The sequence below is a fragment of the Paramisgurnus dabryanus genome, chromosome 19, assembly GCF_030506205.2.
Source record: "Paramisgurnus dabryanus chromosome 19, PD_genome_1.1, whole genome shotgun sequence".
NCBI lineage: Eukaryota > Metazoa > Chordata > Actinopteri > Cypriniformes > Cobitidae > Paramisgurnus > Paramisgurnus dabryanus.
This window is the reverse complement of record NC_133355.1, coordinates 24,003,322-24,024,517: the sequence shown is the minus strand read 5'-3', so window position 1 is coordinate 24,024,517 and position 21,196 is coordinate 24,003,322. Positions and strand designations below refer to the sequence as shown.

The window sequence follows — 21,196 nt, the reverse complement described above, 5'->3', positions numbered from 1 at the left end:
ATGCCTCATTCGCGCCGCAACACCTCCAGACGCGCCCCAACGCATCTTTACATTGACTTAACCCTCTGGGGTCTAAGGGGTTTTTAGGGCCCTGGGGAAGTTTTGACATGCACTGACATTTGTGCTTTTTTCAGTTGCTTAAAAACATATTAATGGCAAAAGTCTCATAACACTGTGTTCATCACAAACTGGGCTACAATATCATATAATCAACATGTATGTACATGTTTGTATTTTTGAGAGAAAAATGTTTATGCGTGGTTTTTGAAAAAGCAAAATTTTTAAGTCACTGATATAACTCCACAAAACTCATTCTAAACATGTTTTCCCAAGACTTTCCAAACTGGATCTAGTGGTCTAGAGTTTTTTCTTCAAAATGATGTGAAAATCATATGGCCTACTCAATCACATAAAGCAAGATATTGATTTACAATTTCTAAGACACTTTTGCTTGACAGAGGCTGTATGCGTGGAGGCGGGAAAGCTCCTGAATAATCAGTGATTGACAGCTGAGAGACAAAAGAATTGAATAATGAGCCTTGTGGGGATGTTCAACAGGAATGTAACTACCTCTGTAGTAAAACCATCATAAGGTTTACTTTTCAATATATATATATATATATATATATATATATATATATATATATATATATATATATATATATATATATATATATATATATATATATATTTCTATTGAAATATTTTCTATTCATTTCACAAGTATAAGTTACCTTTTAAAATCCATGGTAGCCTAATCCTGGTAAAGATACTGTTTGGCCATCGTAAAATGAACACACTTCAACCCAGGGTTAGTGCTTGGTTGGCCAGCGAGAGGTTTACTTTTGTGCAGTAAAAAGCTCAAAAGAACAACTGCCTATCGTTGTCTGGACTCCTATTTGTGTTTTTGTAATCATTATAGTAGAAACACAACCAGGGACACGCGTGATAAACTTATCAATGTTTGTTTACAGCCGCCGCCATTACCTCACGTGTTGATCATGAAAGCAGTGAATGTGTGCACATGCGAGTGATCCTGTGTTTAATAAACTTGCTGTGCGGAGATATGCGCTTAGACGCAACTAAATAAGGATTGTACTGTTTGCAATCGCGTATTTTATAAGAATACCAAAAAGCGCGTCGAGATTCCTGACTCGCGTGTTTGTGTATGTGCGTTCCCGTCACCTCAGCTGTTTGACGGAAGACAAAGAAAACACTCGCGTCTGGAGATACTGACACACATCCGCAAGTAAATAAGGATTTATATGTCGGACATCGATCCCGTCACACTGACGAAGCACACACACTCGCGTCTGTCTGGAGATTTAGGCGCGAGTAAACAAGTATGTGATGTGTGTAATCGCATCTTTTATAATGATACCACAAAGCGCTTCAAATATGAGGCATTGTGTGTTTGTGTGTGCGTTTGGACGTCGATCGAGTCACACTCGCGTCTGGAGATAACTTTAGTTACAGTCACGAGTAAACAAGTAGATGTCATGTTTCCAGCACTCGGATTAAAACTCAACACAGCAGTGAATGGCTGGCTGCAGAGACGGAATGGAATGTCCATTGACTGTGGGGTTGACTAATGAATATGGATGATCTCTGCTCTTTTCTTCAATGGAGCGGGGCGTGGCTCATTATAGATAATGAAGCAACAGAAGAAAGACGGTACATCTCTCTCTTCTAATACAGTTAACAACGAATTACAATATTTGTTTTCGATTTCACTTACATCTTCCAAAAGCAGACATTCCAAGCATTATGTAGACATTTATCTTTTGTTTATATGACAAATATTCGTTAAGTTAGAGTTAATTTTTCTGACGTGTTTCTGAAAGGACTTCACTGAGGGAGAGAGAACAAAACGCGCATCATGTTTATTTTCTTAATTTTGCGAAAAGCACAACATGGTGTTTTTATTGGGAGTGGACAGAAAAAAACTACACAATTTAACGTTTTAAATGATGTATAAATCATATCTGTATGTCAAAAATCAGCAGAGTTATCTAAGTCTCTTTGGGGAGTGATCGAAAAATAAAGAGTTTGCGGCGCCCGCGCCGCAGCCGACCCCAGAGTGTTAACATTGAAATCACTCGTGCTTGACGCCTCTACTGCGGCTGGTGTGAACACAGCATTAGACGTATGAGGCACACCCGGCGTACTTTCGCATACACGTAAAAAAACTATCCTCTGGGCCATTGTATAGCAATGCTGACATCGCGGGCACGCGCGTCGAATTTCTGGGTCGAAGAATCTGTTTCAGCCCATGCAGTACTTTTAAATGTGTGTCATGCAATATCCACTTCTCGCCGCAAGGTTGTAGTATGTTTTTACTAAATACGACAATAAATAGGTCAAGTCCGACCACCGGAAGCGTTTGATATTTTTAACTTTCAACTCGGAGGTGTTTTTAATTCACAGCAACTGTTTAAACATTTGTGTCAGTTTCAACTGGGCGGTGTGCTTCCACTAAGCTCTGGTCTCTAATGAAAGGTAGATGGACCCAAATAAATATCTTTTATCTTGGTCCTGAAACATTTTACTCATAGTCTATGGTGGAGAAGGTATTTAAATAAACCGCGGAAATTTCGTAGTCGCGTATCTATAAATAGACTACAGTGAACGTTCTGTCAGAACGTCCACTGCAGGTATCGTTCTTAAAACCATGGTTACCATGGGTCTGATGCACATTCCAACTAAAGTTTGATGCCCATTCCAACTAAAACAGTAAATGTTTATAATTTATTTTGAAAGTACTAACAAAATTCTACCTTCTGTTAAAATTTCATGCAAATATCTGATAAAATGAGAAAGTTACAAGCAAAAACTTGTAAAAAAGCAGCATTTCGGTCACACACATTCCATAGACATCCATATATAACTTTTTCCCCTGATTTCTAATATTAAAAATATCATAACTTTCTCAATACTCAATAGATTTTTACAATCCTTGTTTCTTTGCAAATGGGAATGTCTGCTCTGTCTAGTCATGTGATAAATTTAGAGTTTTGGGGTTTTTGAAAATTTTGTCATTATACCTACATTGTAGGCTTTCATTCTTGATTTGGTCATTATTTAAGGCACCTCCCTGTCCACCCCCATCTTCTGTTGGTTAACTTAACAAGTAGTTCTGCTTCTAACTCAGCCTAGTGGTTTGAGAGTCAGGCTAGTTATCCAAAGGTCACCAAGTTTCACGCCTGACAGGTTTGCGACTGTGGTACCCTTGAGCAAGGCACCTTAACCCCAATTGCACCCCAGGGGGTGTAGTGATAGCTGCCAACTGCTCCGAGTGTATGTGTTTACGACGTGTGTTCACTACTCACTGGGATGGGTTAAATGCAAAGGTCACATTTCAAGTATGGGTTACCATTCTTGAGAAAATGTGTCACACTTTTACTTTCACTACAAGCCACTAAAACAGAAACTAACAGGTCTTTCATCGAAATCTCATCATAATTATCATAAAATTGACTTTGTTGGTGCCTTCTTCTTGATGTGACATTGGTTGACCCTTAATTTATGCTTACATATATGCACAATTCTTTTCCACCTTTTTTTGTACTGTAATGGACAGATTTAGCCGTGCTGAATCAGGTTGATATACTGTGCTGGTTGCCACTGAGATTTTTTCTGTGTTCTTCTGCCAAGCTTAGGCTTTGCTCAAGCCTTTGGATGACTGCTGTAAAATGTGTCTGTGTTGTGTGGTCCAGCGTGTGTGGTACAGTAAAGGATGCAGTAAAAGAGAGAGGGTGGGAGGCGGAGCACAAGCTGTGTGAGTTTTTTGTGTCATACAGGTGGATCTCAGCGGAAAGTTTGACACACATTTTCCTTGTGGAGTTTTTGAACAGTCACAAGCATGGATGAGATTTCAGATTCACCTTTTGGACTTGCATTTTAAATAATACTTTGATTTTTTATATAAAGGGCCTTTGTTCTACCGCCTACGTTACTTCCAACATCAAAATCTTCCAGCCATGGGGTCTATAATGTCTTTTTTCCCTTTGCATACTGGCGGAAAGAAATTTTGCCAGCTTTCAAAAGATTGCTGTTTTTGGCCCATCTTGAAGTCCGTTTGGTCAAGGGATTCATTTGCTTTAGGAAGAAATTGGTAGTGTACACGAAACGAAACCATGTATAGTTAAGTGCAGCCTCCTGAGAACTTGAACCAGTGACCTTACATTGTGCTAATTCCCTTGCATACGGATCATTCGACACCACCCGACTGGAGACGTACAATACATATCTCCGGAGCCCATTCCTCAAAAAAGAAACTGACTCAGAAAGAATGAATCTCACGAATGTCCAGCGTTCTCTGCGTGTGTATTTTTGTATAGCGGGAGGAAGTGGCCTTCCGTAATTTCTGGAGGCTATACTTGTTTATAGCCTGAAGCAGAACTTTGTGGCCTCTGGAGTCGGCCCAGTACTGTGCGGTTGGACTGAGATTTAAAGCCACAGCCCCATTCAAGGGTGTGTTGATCCGAAGAGGTGCATTCTGGGTGAAGGTGGTTTAACCACTCTACAGAATTTTTACTGGAGGCGCCTTGCAGAGCAAGAGTAGCTGGTTTTGGCAAAGCTAAATCCAGTTCCCTGCTAATTACGTCTGCTCTTCTGGACTAGACCAGACATGCGGAGCACATGAGCTGTTTATCCTAACACAGCGCTGCTCTACAAGGGATCTGCTCACTTTGATTCAGAGTTTTAAAGGCATGTGCCTGCTTGCTTATCTGGGATTACGACTATGCCATTTAACAAACAACTGGGTCAGTTTTAAATCGGGCGAATTGAAAAACATACCTGATGTGTTTTCTTAAACTGGCAGCGTGATCAGATCCGTTTAACTTTTGTCTGTCTAAAGCACCTTTTAGACATATGACTAACATGGAATTCATTTACCTTCACAAAGGTGTCTTTGTATCGCTTTGTGATTCTTATCAATCACAAAATTCCTGACTAATAGCACCTATATTATAAGGATGTTTTGCATTATTTAAAAATAAAAAAAGGTTTAGGGACTTGACCATACCTGAAGGAAATTCTTAGCATTTTTATTTCGTAGATGGGGAGTCTGGGCCATTACTGCCTATTTTTGGAAAAACCTGACAGCTGCTGCCTTTCTGCCCTTATGTCTTTTCTGCCAAGCTACGTAAGAGGTTTACTAACGCTATTCATTATTGATTCAAGAAAGACAACATTTTAAAGGCCACACTCGACTGTTGATATGCAGTGCTACTTTGCTACATAATGGTGTTTACTAGAGATGCAACAATACAGTTAATTTATGGTTCAATACATATCTGTGTTTTTACACAGCGGTTTTTCGGTTTGGTTCTGATGGCATAGCCCATTGAAGTGTTTTTACTTTTGTCTATGCTTAGGCGACAGGAACAGTGAGATGGTTTTAATTGCAATACCGAACTCAATATTATATTGAGAATTGTGGCTTTCCTAGTGTTTACTGTTTATACCACTAAAAAGGGGGACCGATAGTGTTTGGCCCTCGATCTCTGGTTTGGGCAGTGTCCAAAATTGCATACTGTGACAGTAGGTGGGTCAATGACGTGATATTAATTTTTTCGTGTGTCCATATTAGGGGTGTCAAGATTTTCCAAATCCTCGATTCGATTACATTTTTTTTATTCAAGGCCACGATTTGATTAGATTTTTGAAAGACAAAAATGATATGTTATTATTATTATTATTATTATTATTATAGTTTCACATTAACATGCACATTGCATGCTTTTCCTCGCATGGGGGTTTGTGGGCTTTACTTACGCGAGAGAGCTTGTAGAGAGAGGATTTCTTCTTGCACGCACATGGACTTAATGCGCGCGTCTTGGACTGCCGGTGCGTCATAAGCAGCTGCGCTTCTCTCTGTCTCACGTGCACGCGCTCTCGCATCTGTCCAAAGTCTAAACATAAACTAAAGTAGTAATCCTTACGTATTTGTTCAGTTTTATGCGTTTCATGCGAGCTGAGGCAAACTATCCCTTTTGTTTAAAATATAACCTGCTGCATCTTGGCGGCTCCCTCGCGCACGTGCAGAGAGCTGGGCTCTGTCCAAAGGCAGATCACTAGGTAGTAATCCTGTTTATGATATGCATAACAATGAGTTGTAGCAATACATCCCTTGTGTTTAAAATATAAATCGCGTTCCGCTGGACCAATGTTTTTAAAGGCACCTCTGAAAAGTTTATTTTCCCCCGCTTGACAAGCCGACCGGACGTGACATGGGGGCGTGGCAGCATCGACGATCCCATTTTTTAATTCGAAGTTCGAGGTTGTGACTTAATTTCAATGACACCCTTAGTCCATATGGTCCAATTAAATGTAAAAGGGTCAAAACATTTCTAAATAAATTTGCTGATTACTTGCATACATTCCACTTGCATTGAGGACCAAGTTTAAAAATTATTTTTACATTTTTTTTTTTCATTTTGACAGAATATTTGGGGGATAATTGCAAAAATGTCAATGTGGTGTATCTGGTCTGTGTCAATTGGTGTAACTAGTATTTTTTTATAATGAAAATATAAATATATTTATAAAAAATGTGGAATAAATATATTAATCTAGTTTAATGTAATATAATTTTTTATATATATATTTTTTTACATCATTTGTCAAAGATTATGTAGAAAACAGAGCTGTTTTCAGCATATGTCAAGTTAAATATTACAAAAACGCTTTAAATTTGCATTTAGAAATAACAGAAAAAAAGAAGTAATCTTTTATGATTACGCTTACATGCCATCAATGTGGATGAAAAATGTAATATTTCTCATTCTTTGGCGCAATTGGCGGTTACACCATTTGACATTTTCAGGTCTTTTCAGTCTTAACTTTCATAAAAATGGTGCAAATGTAATTATTTTATGGCATACAATTAAATTATTGCCTTATTAAAAATTAAAAATGCCTGTCTGCAATCGATTCTGAATTGCAAGGCTGTGATTCTTTGTTTTATGCACAGCTTGTGTGTGTACTACTGCATTTGGTCAGTAGGAAGTCCTTATTCATCTAAAATCATTATGAGTCAGAGTCTATATAACATGCATTTAAAAAAAGCAACACTTGTTAAATAAAAATAATTCAAAATATTCTTTATTATTATGAAAATACCTGAAACAATCTGAAGAACAGCATATAAATATTCCTGTAGACATTTCCTGGTATAGCGTTTGTAATGCTTCTTCTTCTGTTGCACAAAGGGAGTTTCTGCACGAGAGCGCCCCCTGGAGTTCGGATTTGCCGGGATTTCACCGTAATTCATTCAAATTCATTTATTTAGAAAACGTGCATTTGCACGGTAAATCGTTACACCCCTAATTTCTCATCTTCAAAACCGTATTTGTCACTGACCCAGGTACTGAATTAGATGAAGTAACTACTCATCGATCGTTAAAACAATAGTTACTATTTAGTAGGAATGGCTTGTATGAATGAATTTGCACGTACTTCATCTGCCATGTTGATACATCATGTGACATACAGTACATCATCATAACAACAAGTTAGCCGTTAACTTGAATGACATTGAACAGCTGTTCAATTCATGTATTTACATTTGAATAGAGCAGCGTTACCGCTTTCTGACATTTTTTACTAAAACAACTTATCTCCTATTTCTTTGTTGGATAACTCCTCTCCTGGGGGCTCACTGGATCGTAAACGGTCCATTGAATAAACACTTCTGGATAGGGATGTTCACATTAACCGTTTAACCGTTAACCGAAGGTAAGAAATTATGACCGATTAACATTATCAGTTAAAATAAAAAATATTTGTTAATACATGGTGTGTGTTGTCATGAGCCGACAGACATTTCGCCACTTTTCTATCTTTAATTTGTGAATGTCCTGTAAATGACACAAATGATTGCTGCCCTGACGGTCTGATAAAGTAATCATTTGTATGAGAAATCATTTGTATGCGTGTTTGGAAGCTGAACGGAGACGCGCGCGTGTCCGCAAGATGACGCGGTCCGTCTGCGCACATCCGGACAGACGTTCGCTGATGGCCTCTGACCCTAACCATAAACATCTAGCTCTTTTTGGACAAACGGAGAAAGACGACGCAAAACCAAAACTTTCTGAAAAGCGTCCTGCTTTAGAAATGACCACTGTGGTAGATGAAACGGAGACAATCTGCCATTTGGATATTAATCCACTGGACCGATCGCGTGCTTTTTAACAAGGTATGTTGCGTGAATATCTGATAATGTATGAATCCTGGTTCTGTTTTTGATCTGTGGCTGCTGTTTGCACGACGTAAAACCAAAGACGACGCAAAACCAAAACTTTCTGAAAAGCGTCCTGCTTTAGAAATGACCACTGTGGTAGATGAAACGGAGACAATCTGTCCTTTGGATATTAATCTACTGGACCGATCGCGTGCTTTTTAATAAAGTAATGTTGCGTGAATATCTGATAATGTATGAATCCTGGTTCTGTTGTTGATCTGTGGCTGCTGTTTGCACGTTCAAATTAAATGTTTTGTTTTTACTAGTTCACAGACAACCGTCAGCTGTATTTTTACTCAATGACAATTTCATATTAAAATCTTATCAGTTAACGGTTAATGTTCGGTTTAGAAGCTACGGTTGTCGGTCGGGAAAATTAACTGATATGAGCATCCCTACTTCTGGATCTTACCAGAAGTAGTAGGTAATCCGGGTTTTCGCCCTACTGTTTTTGGAATACTATGAATTTGGATATACTACTCGCCTACTGCTTTTTGCCTACTATATAGTATAGAAGTATGAGCAACCATATTCAGTGGTAGTTGAAAGCGCATTTGAACGGATTGCTTTTGTGGTGTAGATGCTCATGTAGTCCAGTGTGTTTGAATAGCCACAAAAGACCGCCCACTCTTTGCCTACTTGGCTCCAGCACCACTGACTATTCATTGGCTGCGCTTTACATGTTTGCAGGGAACACCTTGGTTCTGTGTTTTGTCCCAATTTTAGAGTTTTGTTATGCAGATATTTTGTTAAATTATGCAGTTTTGGTTTATGCATTTATCATAAATCTTTCTTGTTTTAAGATAGGAGTGTGGGATAAGGATGGCACACAACAAATATTACATTTTCATAGTCATTCATATCAACCTCTGATTTCTGCAGTGTTCATCATGATTTCTATTACACATTGTAGATTTGCCGCTCGAGATCTGCAATCTGCTGTCATAGTTTATAGTGCTTAGGATGACTTATGTCTATTTCCTAATCTCTATTTCTCTCTAATAACTCTAAAGTCTGAATCTTGGAGTCTGCGGTGCACATGAGGTCGTGAGAACTGCAGGAGGGACCCTGCCTCCGCCTCTGCCACCAAACTCATTCAAGAAGACTTAATTACAAAGAAAACTCTACACCCCCACATTTACTCAGACACACCCAGACAGTGAGAGGGGTGTTTATGGACGGTTCGTGGACCATTCGGCTCACCCTGTCCTCCTGCATCCTGTTTTTTTGGGAGGCTGAAAAGTATTAATTGCTGACAGCAAAGTCTGGCTTCACATCCCAACCACAGCAGTTGCCTCAGTCCACCCCCCTCCCTTCATCATTCCAGTATGAAATCGCTGGAATCCTCCTCATCCTCCTAACATCTGCATTAAAGCGCAGCCATGACATGCAAGCGACTTCACAGATGTTTAAAGTTTTATGTTTACTTCGATGTTTACAACCCAAAGGCTTGGCCGTCCAAGACCATTAATAGAAAATAAGCTTCAAAGATGTGAAAAGTTATGGTATTGATGTCAAAACTAGGCCTATGTTTACATGTGAAGCCAAATTTGGTACTTTGAAGCTTGGCCCACCCTGACATTAGGGGTGGGCGATATGGGAAAATATCATATCACGATTGGTTTGGGCAAAGTCGCGGTTTTATCATGATTCTTTTTCGTGTTGTTTTTTAAATACTATTTTTGCCATTACTGAGTCTTAATACAGCCATACTAATGCCCCCATTTAAGAATGCAGTCCTACAAGGTAACAAATATATGCGCGGAAAGTGCACGGACTTTCAGCGCATGTGCAAAAAAAATATTGAGACCGGTCACTCCACTAAAAAAATTACACAAAGGAAATAGACAGCATTTGCACACACACTATTGTTTTCTCTTCTTTTATTTTCAGTACTTCCAAGAACAGAAAGCTGTGAAGCATTTTCGTCACCGTAATGTTTGATTCCTGTTCTTTGTTTTCTTGATGTTTGTTCGAAACTTTGTTTGCAATGATGGATCGGCTACTTTTCTTCACTTATCCTAAATTTTTTAAAGTACTGTTAATGTTGCAAATCAGTGCTGCCCTGACGGCCTGGTAGAGTTATAATTTGAAAAAGAATCATTTGTATTGCGTATGTGTCGAAAACGGCCATCCACGCGTAGCCGCAGTGAGTATACTTTGAAAGCTTCTTGGACGCGTGCACGCGCAAGCCAGACGTGGAAAAAGGGTATCTCGGCTTCATGTAGCGCGCCGCTTGTTGCGTACTTGATGTCCGCACGAATCATGATACGTTTCCGAAAAAGTTGATCATGGAGACATTTTAATCGTTCACGATCAAATATCATTATATCGCGCACCCCTATCTGACATGCAACATCAGCTAACCTACACATACAGTACACATGTAGTAGTTAAATCTGCCTGTTTATTTACACAGAATGAATTCAGTATAATGTACAAATGGCCATGTTGAGTTTTAAAGTGATAGTTCACCTGAAAATGAAATTTCTCTCATCATTTACTCACCCTCATGTTGTTTTAAACTTGTATGATTTTTTTCTTTTGTTGAACACACAAAAGAAGATATTTTAATAAATGATGGTAAGCACACATTTGACGGTACCCATTGACTTCCATAGTATTTGGTTCCCTTTTATGGAAGTGAATGGGAAGCGTCAATAAGTTTTGTGTTCAACAGGAAATTTATTTTTGGGTAAACTATCCCTTTTAATTTTCCCACTTTAGATTAACATACTATAGATCCATACTATAAACCCACCTGGACATGTATAATCTTTCTTAAGACTCACCAAAATACTTGCATGCAAATATGTAAAATTTAGGTTAAACAAAACAAATTGATACTCTTTTAGTTAAGCATAGTTTTAATCTCTTTACTAATTTTTTTTATGATTGTATGAATTAAGTTAGTTGACTATCTTACAGTAATATATAAAAACTATTGTCATTGCATTGTCATTAATTAGACTTAACTGTTTCTTGTGTCATTCATCACAACAGACAAGTAACTTTGCGTGACCCACCTCATCCCACTGTGTGACCCACAAGTGGGTCTTGACCCACAGTTTGAAAACCCCTGCTATAGATTGATTGACAGCAGCCTTCAGCTGTCATCTGGGAGGCATGAACTCTTGACTCGGAAGAAAAGTGATTTTGTCACTTTGTCAACTGAAAACTTCATTCACACGGCACTTTGATCCTGTAAAATTGTCAAATATGTTCCATATTAGCTTTGTGGTTCACTCCCGTAAAGTAACGTTGCCGTAACATTTTACGATAAGCATTCTGTGTGAACAAAAGGCAAAACAAGGCCGTAAGAGCCTGCCGTAGTGAGGACGTGCGTGTGATCGCAACAAGAAGTTATCATCAGCTCTTTGATACTGGAGGATTTAAATGAAGATTATCATTCTACCAACTGCAGGACTTTATGGTATTTTTATTGCATGTGTGCAAAGCATGCACAGATTATGGAACATCATTGGCACTGTGAATGAACCAAAATCAAACAATCCCGGACAAATCCAGGGATGCATTTTCCGTGTATTTTCCGATGTGTACACAGCAAAATCACCAGTGTTAAATTTTCAGGGATGGTGTTAAATACACAGTGTTGATGCTGTTTTAACACTATCTGGTAATAAAATAACACTGCCATTGCTAGGCCAGTGTTATATTCATGACAGTGTCAGTGTAAAACAAGGGTGTTATCAGATTTCACTCTGAGCGGTGTAAATCAAGCCATGCCTCCACTAAACATATCCTGTCAGGGATTTTACCGCCATTTTCTTTCACAGGAGGACTGAAGAGATCAGGTAAATCAGTCTCATAATATTCACATGGTTTGGCTAAATTAAACTGTTATTTCTCTGTCTGACTCTACGCAGCCATATGCCAAAAAACCTAAATAAGATATTTTTCCCATTTTATTTCCCCTTTGTTCGTTATTTGGTTCAGTTTAATCAGAGCTACCTTGTGTTACGTTGTTCCCTTGTTAGTTTAGTATAAAGTTAAACTGCTAGCTAAAAGTTTAAAACCAAGAAGGATAATATTAACAGGAGATATGAACGAAAGAATTGAACCATGATAAAACGCGACATGCACTACAAATTGAAGGTATGAAATTAAGTTAAATGAAAGCTCGTTTATTCACCATATGATGCTCATTATAAGGTAATCATATAGGCTAGATACCGTGAGTTAACGAGGTCGTTTACATGCACGTGAGTGCACGGATATCGGTTAATTATTCAAATTACTGAAAAACGCGGAGAAAACCGCAACCGCATCGTCATGTGTTTTTCTAAGATGTATGCAAACAGGGGAAATATCGCCAAACCAACAATTAATTTGACCAAAACCTCACAATATATCATCATTTGTATGCACAGATTGGATGCATTGTGTGTTGTAAGCTTTTCGTGGCGCTAGATGTCAGACAGATGCAAATGGCAAATACATACGAAAGTGTAAAACGTGTATGGCGAACATTTGTTTTTTCTGTCATTATAGATGCTAGTTTGGTGAAAGTTCACACTGAGTGCTTCAAATCATTCAAAAGAGATGCTGTTTTTAGGGCAGTTTATTAAAGAAGACCTGACATGGATGACTTCCAATGAGAAACGACTGCTAATACTTATATAAATTCATTACAGAAGGTAAGTTTATATATTTATACATATAAATCATTTTATTTGACATAACTGAACAGTTAACCAATCTTTTTAGTATATGTAGTTTTGTACATATTATTATTATTATTATTAATCTGGAAAGAATCTAACATGACCTGATGCCAACTTTAATAAAAATATATTATCTTCTCATACATCGTTTTGCTATTGATGTCATATTAAATAGCAATCAAATTGATTACTATTTTGAAAATGTATAAATGAAGATTCATATTGTCTTGAGTGCTGTTTTTAATATAAAAAGAATGTTGAGTTTTCAGAGTCTTTATTGTCATTTTTGTGATAGGACCCTACCAGACTATATTTGAATACGGCATACCCATGAATTCTGGAACTGTTATTCCTTAACCCAGTTTGGAGGATCAGAGCTTACCAACTAGTTATGTGAGTACACACAGTACATTTGTACTGTACACTGTCTCTAACATGATTTATTATACTGAGATGATTTTGATTCAAATAATGGTTAAAACTGGACCCTTTTTGGTATTTTCTTGACTCTTTTTGTCTTTGAAAATCTGCAGAAATATGCTAAGGTGATGTATTGCAAAATAGCCAACATAAATCAATATGGATGACCCTCTGTCTGGTCAACAGGAGTTTAAATATGGTAAGTGTACATGGGTTTGCTACTTTTACGGTTTTAAAGTTTAACTGTATACTCATGGTGTTTAAATTCTGTTTTGCTAGGACGGGACAGTGATGTGGCAGCTCTTCCCTGGCTCATTCACCTCTTGCCTTTCATTTGTGAAAGGAAGAAAGAAGAAAGAGGGTCAATGTGCAACTGAAGCTACTGATTGTGCTGTGTAAGTTTTTTAGTATTTTGTTCTAGTTATTTATTCAGCAGTTAGTTTGCTTGCATTGTTCACCCCATTATAAATGCATACAAGTTCATAAATACACATCAAATACATTCATCAAATACACTCTTTTAAAACACTTAGGTGATGAGCATCAATCCATGCTTTGAGGGGGATGGATCAGCACAGCCCTGCCTGCACTGCGTTGGGAACAGAAGTTGCATCCAGAATTTTTTGCATCATTCTGGACCAAAAAGCCATTCCCTCCATGATGAAGACCACTGATGCAGCCTTCCGCTACATCATGAGTAAAACAACTACAGAACTAAATACCAGGTTGGAACGTATTTAAGAAAAATGAAATGTCTTTTGAATTGAAATGTCTGTTTTGTTATGGAAAAATCTTTAGTATTGTGAAGGATAAGCATTTCTGCCTGCCAGTAAGGTAATTGCAGTGTATTTTAATGTTCAAGTTTTGAGTAGGGTGGCAAATTTTTTTTAAACTCTCATTTGATTTATTAAAGACCTTATAATAAGTGGTTTTCATGTCACTGCGCTGTGGTATAAGATAACTTTCATTATTCCATACTGTATTCTGTTTCTAATTGTAGCTGAGGTATTTAAATAAGCAGTGTTAAATGCAAAGTGTTGTGTGTATCAATGTAAATATTAAATGTGATGTACTTTAATAAAAAGAGGTTTTGCAATATTTCTTGTCATTTGTCTTTTATAGAAACAACCCATTAGCAACAAAAGTGGCTATTAATCAGTATTTTAACACTTAACATTGTTGAATTCACATTACACCGGTGTTGACTTTAAATTAGGAGTGTTAATTTTTAACACTGTATTTCTGTGCCAACACCAGTGTAGTGTGGAAACAACAATGAATAGTGTTGAACAAAGTGTAAAATTTAACAATATTGAGTGTTAAATTAACATATAATGAGTGTTGTTAAATTAACACTACACTTTTGACTAAATTAACACAGTGTAGTGTGGACACATATACACACTTTTCCAGTGTTAAATTTGACACCCTGGGTGTTATTTTAACACCAGTGATTTTGCTGTGTACTTTCACATTTATAGAAACATATAATGTCTTATAAATAAAATGTCTTAAAGTACTTTGATGTAGCATTGTCTCCACGTTTTATGCTCCACAGACAGTGGCCCCCATGTGAGCAAACATGGGAAATGAATCTAAACTTATTGTTTTGTTTGGTTTGTCTCTGTGTATGAGGGGGTTGGGAAATGGCTTTTAGGAAATCCTTCTCTAATCCTTTCATCTGTAGTGGTTCGACGGACCACATTCCTTATACTTTTTGTCTCTCTCTCTTTGCAGTCTATTGTTTAAACCTTCCTACAAGATGTAATGTTGAATTTATACAGGTCTTGTTAGTGATTTGCTGTTGGATTATCTGTAAGCCAATTTGGCTTAGGACTGCAAGGGGGGTTGGGGATGGACGCATTGTGGACGTTCATTTAAACAAACAATTAGACTCCTGTGAATGGCGGGACACCAATGAAGGGCGCGTATATGGGTCAGAGATGTTTAAAACAATGAGCTCCCCCCCACGCTGTGAGGGCAAATGAGAAATAAAGGCACCGGAGCTCTGCTCGAATCTCATTGGTTGCTGGGAGGCCGGTGACCTGTCATTTAGGATGATCGGATTGGTCTTGTTCTTGTTCAAATCACAGCTCACAATCAAAAGTGAGCTTTCTGCTTTGACGCTTGTACTACAGTTTCTATTTTGATAACACATGGTTTGTTGTCTGTGGAGTCATTTTTGTTGCAGTTGCATGTATATTAGGGATGCACCGATAGGATTTTTTAGGCCGATACCGATTTAAACAGACAACTTCTGGCCGATACCGATGCCGATACCGATATTAAACACTTGTATACAATACTATACAGTTGGTCTATTTGCTAGTTTATTTCTGCATCAAATTATTTTTACTGAACATGGATTTGATCTAATTAACATTCAACTGACCAACATAATAAGAGAGACACAAATTAAGGTAAAACTAATATAATAAGAAAGCATGACAACCTTCAAAGGTGGTTTTTGCTGTTCAGCATTTATTTTATTAACAACATTAAATGTTTTTTTTACATATAATGGATTTCTTTATGCAGTTAATTAACAAACAATCGGTATCGGCCTTTCTCGTGCTATTGCCGATATGCCGATGTTTTCAAATTCATCAAAAATCGGCCGATAAATATCGGCGGCCGATACATCGGTGCATCACTAATGTATATAGCTCAGTTTATTGCCAAATTTCATGTTTTTGTTCGCGCATCATTGCAATAATACACAATTAACTAATACACAATTAACTAAGTAACGTAAAATTATTTGGGACTAACTCATTCTAATTAAAATTTTGAATGCAGTGATGCTTTCAAATCATGTGACCATCATTTCTAACATCCTATACTGTTGGATAAATGAAAGAAAAAACATATTGTTAGATCCTTCTCCATAATGCAGGATCTTTTACAAACTGCAGGATCTGTGGAGGGATCTTCCATTCGTTTTAACCCAACTGCTGGGTTATTACCCAACATTGGGTCATTTTAACCCAGCACGGGGTAAAAGAATTCCAAAATTTCGATTTGGCTATTGGTTTTAATTCCAGTTGAGAAGCTGTTTGACATCTGCGTGAGTGATCGGGTGTGTGTTTCCACACGTACACGCTATATGTGTAGACACGTGAGGGTCATTTCACCAAACAGAGGCAGTGGAGCGAGGTGCAATCTGAGATCTTGGCACACGTTTTTCAGCAGCTGTCATTCAGGAAGTGGGTTGTGAAAAGGTGTGTGATGAGTACAGGTGTGGAAGACCAGCCTGAACCTGCCCCGACCTTCAGTCTTTCTCAATAACTGCGGGGCGAAAGAGTTCGTCCTGACACGAGACGTGACTGCCTCATGCGGCCAGCGCTCCTGGGGTCGGCTATAAATCTGTTATACATGTCTTTACAGAAGTTGTTTGTGTCCAGAAGTTGTCATGTGTATTTTATTTCTAGTTGAAGACACTTAATACATTTACTTGCAGCCCTGCATTTTTGTGTGGAAATACGACTCCAAAAGTAAACAGAAATGCGACACTGATTCATCCGAATAAGTTTTAACATGTCATGGATGCAGTATTTTCTTATTATTTATGTATAGACTGCAGTGCTGTTTTCTCACAGACCACAGTTTAACTCGAGGCTTACAGTCTCCAGAAGAGCAAACTGCTGTGAAAGCATTTCTTACTGTGGTTTGGAATCCTTTTCTTCTGTTTACCACTGTTTCAGCAAATATCTTATTTTGAATGTTTAACATTGGGATAGTTTATAAGGACGTGTACTTGAATATTCGAAAGTGATAAGCAATGACCGATCAATTCAATGAAATGAAATGCGACATTTTTACATGTTTACATTAAAGCATTTTTGTTTTATAAATGAAAACGATCCTCATCTAAGGACCTCATCTAGGGGTCTTCACGGGTCCACTTAGATGCGAAAACCCGGGACACGAGCGGGTTCGGGTTTAAAAGTTTCACGTGTGCCTCGGACACGGGTCTGGTACAATAATAGCACCACGGGTCTCGGGTAATTTAAAATGAATGTGTTTTTGCCGAACGGACCCGAGACGACCCAAAGCTTGTGTGCTGTAATGTCTCTTTTCAACCCCTCCTCTGTTTGCAAAGGGGGTAGGTACATTTTTCGTTAAAAACACACCGGTCAATCAATTTAAAATGTTCATTTTTAGCGGTGTCATCATCAGATAACAAAGGAAAATAAATGGAGCAGCAGCAGGCCAAATGGGTTGTGAGACCACTGGGGTTACTTTCTGTCTGACTGATGCATTAAAGGCTGCAGACTGCACACACATCGGTGCTGTTTACATTCGGGTCCAGTCTGGTAAAAAAAAAATGCCACTGGTTCGGGTCGGACTCGGGTCTAATTTTCTCAGGTCTGTCTCGGGTCAGGTTTTTCTTTAAAAATGCACATCGAGTTCGGGTATAAAGTGATTCAGGTCATTTCAGGTCGAGTACGTTTCTTTGGACCCAAAAAGACCTCTAGTTCAAACTTTCACTTTAAAAAGGATGCACTATCATGTTAAAGACGTTTATCTTGTTATATGTTCGCATTAGTGATGAAACCGTTTGTTGTAGTACTTATGCACTTGTTTTGGGTGTTTGTGTCATTTTATAAACAAACAATGTGCTTAAAAACAGCGTTTGAACAGCTGAAAAGCAACCAAAGCCTGCACGCTCCATCTCCATGTTATTGTTTACACAGTCATTGCGGCTAGTGTAATGGTCATATGATATGGGCCTGACGAATATATAGAGTTTAGAGTTCAATTTTTTTCAATTGTGACTCGATGAGAGGGGAGGGGTTGAAAATTAGAGAGCTTTCTGACACCAGCTGAAACCTGTTGTTCCAAACCTTTTTACTAATGAACACAAAGATATTTTGATAAATGATGGTAAGCACACAGCTGATGGTAACCACTGACTTCCATAGTAGGAATAAAACAAACACGATGGATTTTAATGGGTACCATTACTGTGTGCTTAACATCATTTATCAAAATATCTTCTTCATTATTCTATAATATTTGTTTTCCTACTATGGAAGTCAGTGGTTACAATGTGGAGTCAATTACCCTGTATCTCCTACCTTCTCACCATTTTAAACAAAGTGAACATCCCCAATTGTTCGTTAGCTTGCATTGCATGCAAGATATCTTTTTCACCCATGTTATCTGCTTAGTCTATTTTTTCTTTCCTCCACAAACAGCTTTAAAGGGAAAGATTGTGGGTGTCAATAACACCTTAATCCTCCCTCAGTCGTGCACTCCCCCTAAATCCAGTGCTGTTTGGTGTCATCCATGACAGTGAGAGATTAGAGAGCAGATCTGGAACGTCTCACTTAGCAGCTTGTTGAGGGGGTTGTTATCATCTAAAACACAAGATGAGGTCAGAGCCTGATTGGGACACCCCCCATCGCTGATGATTCAAACACACATTGTGTGACCTCTATGTTTACACTGCAGGAGGACAGTGTAGCCAATCAGTGGATTAAACTGATGTTTTTTTTCGCATTTCCACATGACTTTATTAATGCTGTGTTGTCTTCCATTCTGAAATATTTTAACAGTGCATGAATAACCAAACAAAGTTAGCAAATTGTAAGTGTGCCAGTTTTCATCCCATATTACCTAGTTGGTAATGAATTCTCGGTAGTACATCCTAGTAGTCTGTAGTTTCACTGTGTTACACCAGTAGGGCTGTAACGATTAATCGTGCAAATGCGCATTTTCTTAATTAATTCATTTTAATGAATTACAGTGAAATCCCAGCACACCCCAAAGCCAGGGGGCGCTCTCATGCAGAAACTCCCTTTGTGCCACAGAAGAAGTAGCATTACAAACACTATTCCAGGAAATGTCTATAAGAATATTTATAATCGCTGTTCTTCAGATTGTTTCAGGTATTTTCATGATAATAAAGAATATTTTGAATGATTTTGTTTAAAAAAAAAAAAAAAAATGGTAAAATGGACTGCATTTATATAGCGCTTTTAACAGACCTATGGCCATCCAAAGCGCTGTACATGTTGCCTCACATTCACCCATTCACGCACACATTCATACACCGACGGCGGTGTCAGCCATGCAAGGCGCCATCCAGCTCGTCGGGAGCAGCTGGGGTTAGGTGCCTTGCTCAAGGACACCTCGACACTTGGTCCGGTGGAGCCGGGGATCGAACCACCAACCTTCCGGTTTGTAGACAACCTACATGAACCACTGAGCCACTGCCGCCCAACAACAAGTGTTGCTTTTTTAAATGCACGTTTTAATGACTCCGACAAGCTGTGCAAAATCAATTCTGAATCGATTTCAGAGGCATTTTTAATGGGAGATGCGATTAATCGTTGCAGCCCTAGTCACCAGGACTGAGAAGTTCACATTTATTTGTCATTCCTCATCTGGTGGACCACTCCAGGTAATAGGGGTAGGAATCATTTGAACCCTCATGATTCGATTCAGAATCGATTCTAAGCGTGCCGATTTGATTCAGAATCAATTCGCAATGTACTAATTTAGCATATTTGTGACCCCATCATTACGCCACGTTTGCGCTTAAAGTCAGACTAGTGTTGGCACTTTTGCTACTAGTCTCTGAACAGTCCTATACTGTATTTCAATGCAACTAACATTACAATGAAACAAAATTGTAAGAATGTAAATTATATATTGTAGGTTTTTTAAATTGTACTGAGTTCCCATGTATTTGGTTGCCTTCTTTCAGTATTACCAGATCTATGTTCCTAAGATTTTTATTACTTTTATGATTATTTACTAATTTCAACTTTTTCATTGCTTTGCTCCAGGCTAGAAAGGGATTTTTAACCGTACAGATAGTGACAGGTGGCAACAAACACAAGGTTAACGTCACCAAGCATAATGATTAGAGATGCACCGAATCCAGATTTTTTGGGTTCGGCCGAATACCGAATCCACTGTTTAAGATTCGGCCGAAACTGAATACCGAATCCTACCCACATCCTTATTCCATTAACACAGTAAAAAACAATTAATGAAGTAAACAACGTCCACAGCAGTGTATTTTTAATTTGATTTAATTTTAACTGTAAAAAAAGGATTATCCCACGATGACAAGTGGGAAAAACTATTTTGACAATTACCATAAGCCTATGCATAATGAAAGCGATGCGGTGTGACATGCTCGTTTTTCCAGGTGCGTCCGCGAAATGTGAACCGCCCCTATGGCTCACCGGAAGAAAAAACTTGTTACCAGCGTAACGCAAGCCTAGGGTTCGGTGGAAAAAAAATCTAGGATTCACCCGAACCCCGTTAAAAAGCCCAGTATTCGTCTGAATCCTGGATTCGGTGCATCCCTAATAGTGATGCCAATCTCTCACAATTGATCCCAAGCTTTACCCATAAACCCTGGAGTATAGCCTGGTTTTTACATGTACGTGCAAAGTATAGTTTATTTGACTCGTACGTGTACACCGACATTCGATGCATGCGCTATGCATCTCTCCTGTAGGCGTATATGCCACCTACGCATTTAATGTACCTGATGTTGCGCAATGCGCATACAGTGTGCGAAAATAGTGGCACACGGACCCCCGCGTAGGTGTAAAAAATGGACCGTACTTCCACCTTAAGCCTTCATGCCCAGAAACCCTAACAAAAGCTAAAAACTGTCTTATAAAAAGTGACAAGTCTTAAACCTGGGATATTTTTGTGCAACAAAAACTGATCTTAATGATGTGCATTGGACCCTTAAAACGCCACAAAGTGAAGAGAGCAACCAGTGCACCCTAACCCATGTCCTGTTTCCTGACAGTCATCCTCAGTAACACAAATCTTTTCCTTCCTATGGCTGGTGTCAGCTCCGCACATACTT

At 38.4% G+C, this 21,196-nt stretch overlaps 1 protein-coding gene and 1 long non-coding RNA gene across 2 annotated transcripts in view; both read left to right on the top strand.

The window, feature by feature from the left end:
• pard6gb (par-6 family cell polarity regulator gamma b) overlaps window positions 1-21,196 on the top strand; it is a 50,470-nt gene that overhangs the window by 21,267 nt on the left and 8,007 nt on the right. The gene's annotated exons all lie outside the window — the stretch shown is intronic.
• LOC135784020 (uncharacterized) lies at window positions 13,477-14,803 on the top strand. The gene is made up of 3 exons (XR_010545968.1): window positions 13,477-13,552; window positions 13,633-13,748; window positions 13,887-14,803. It is a non-coding gene; the product is annotated as an uncharacterized lncRNA (long non-coding RNA).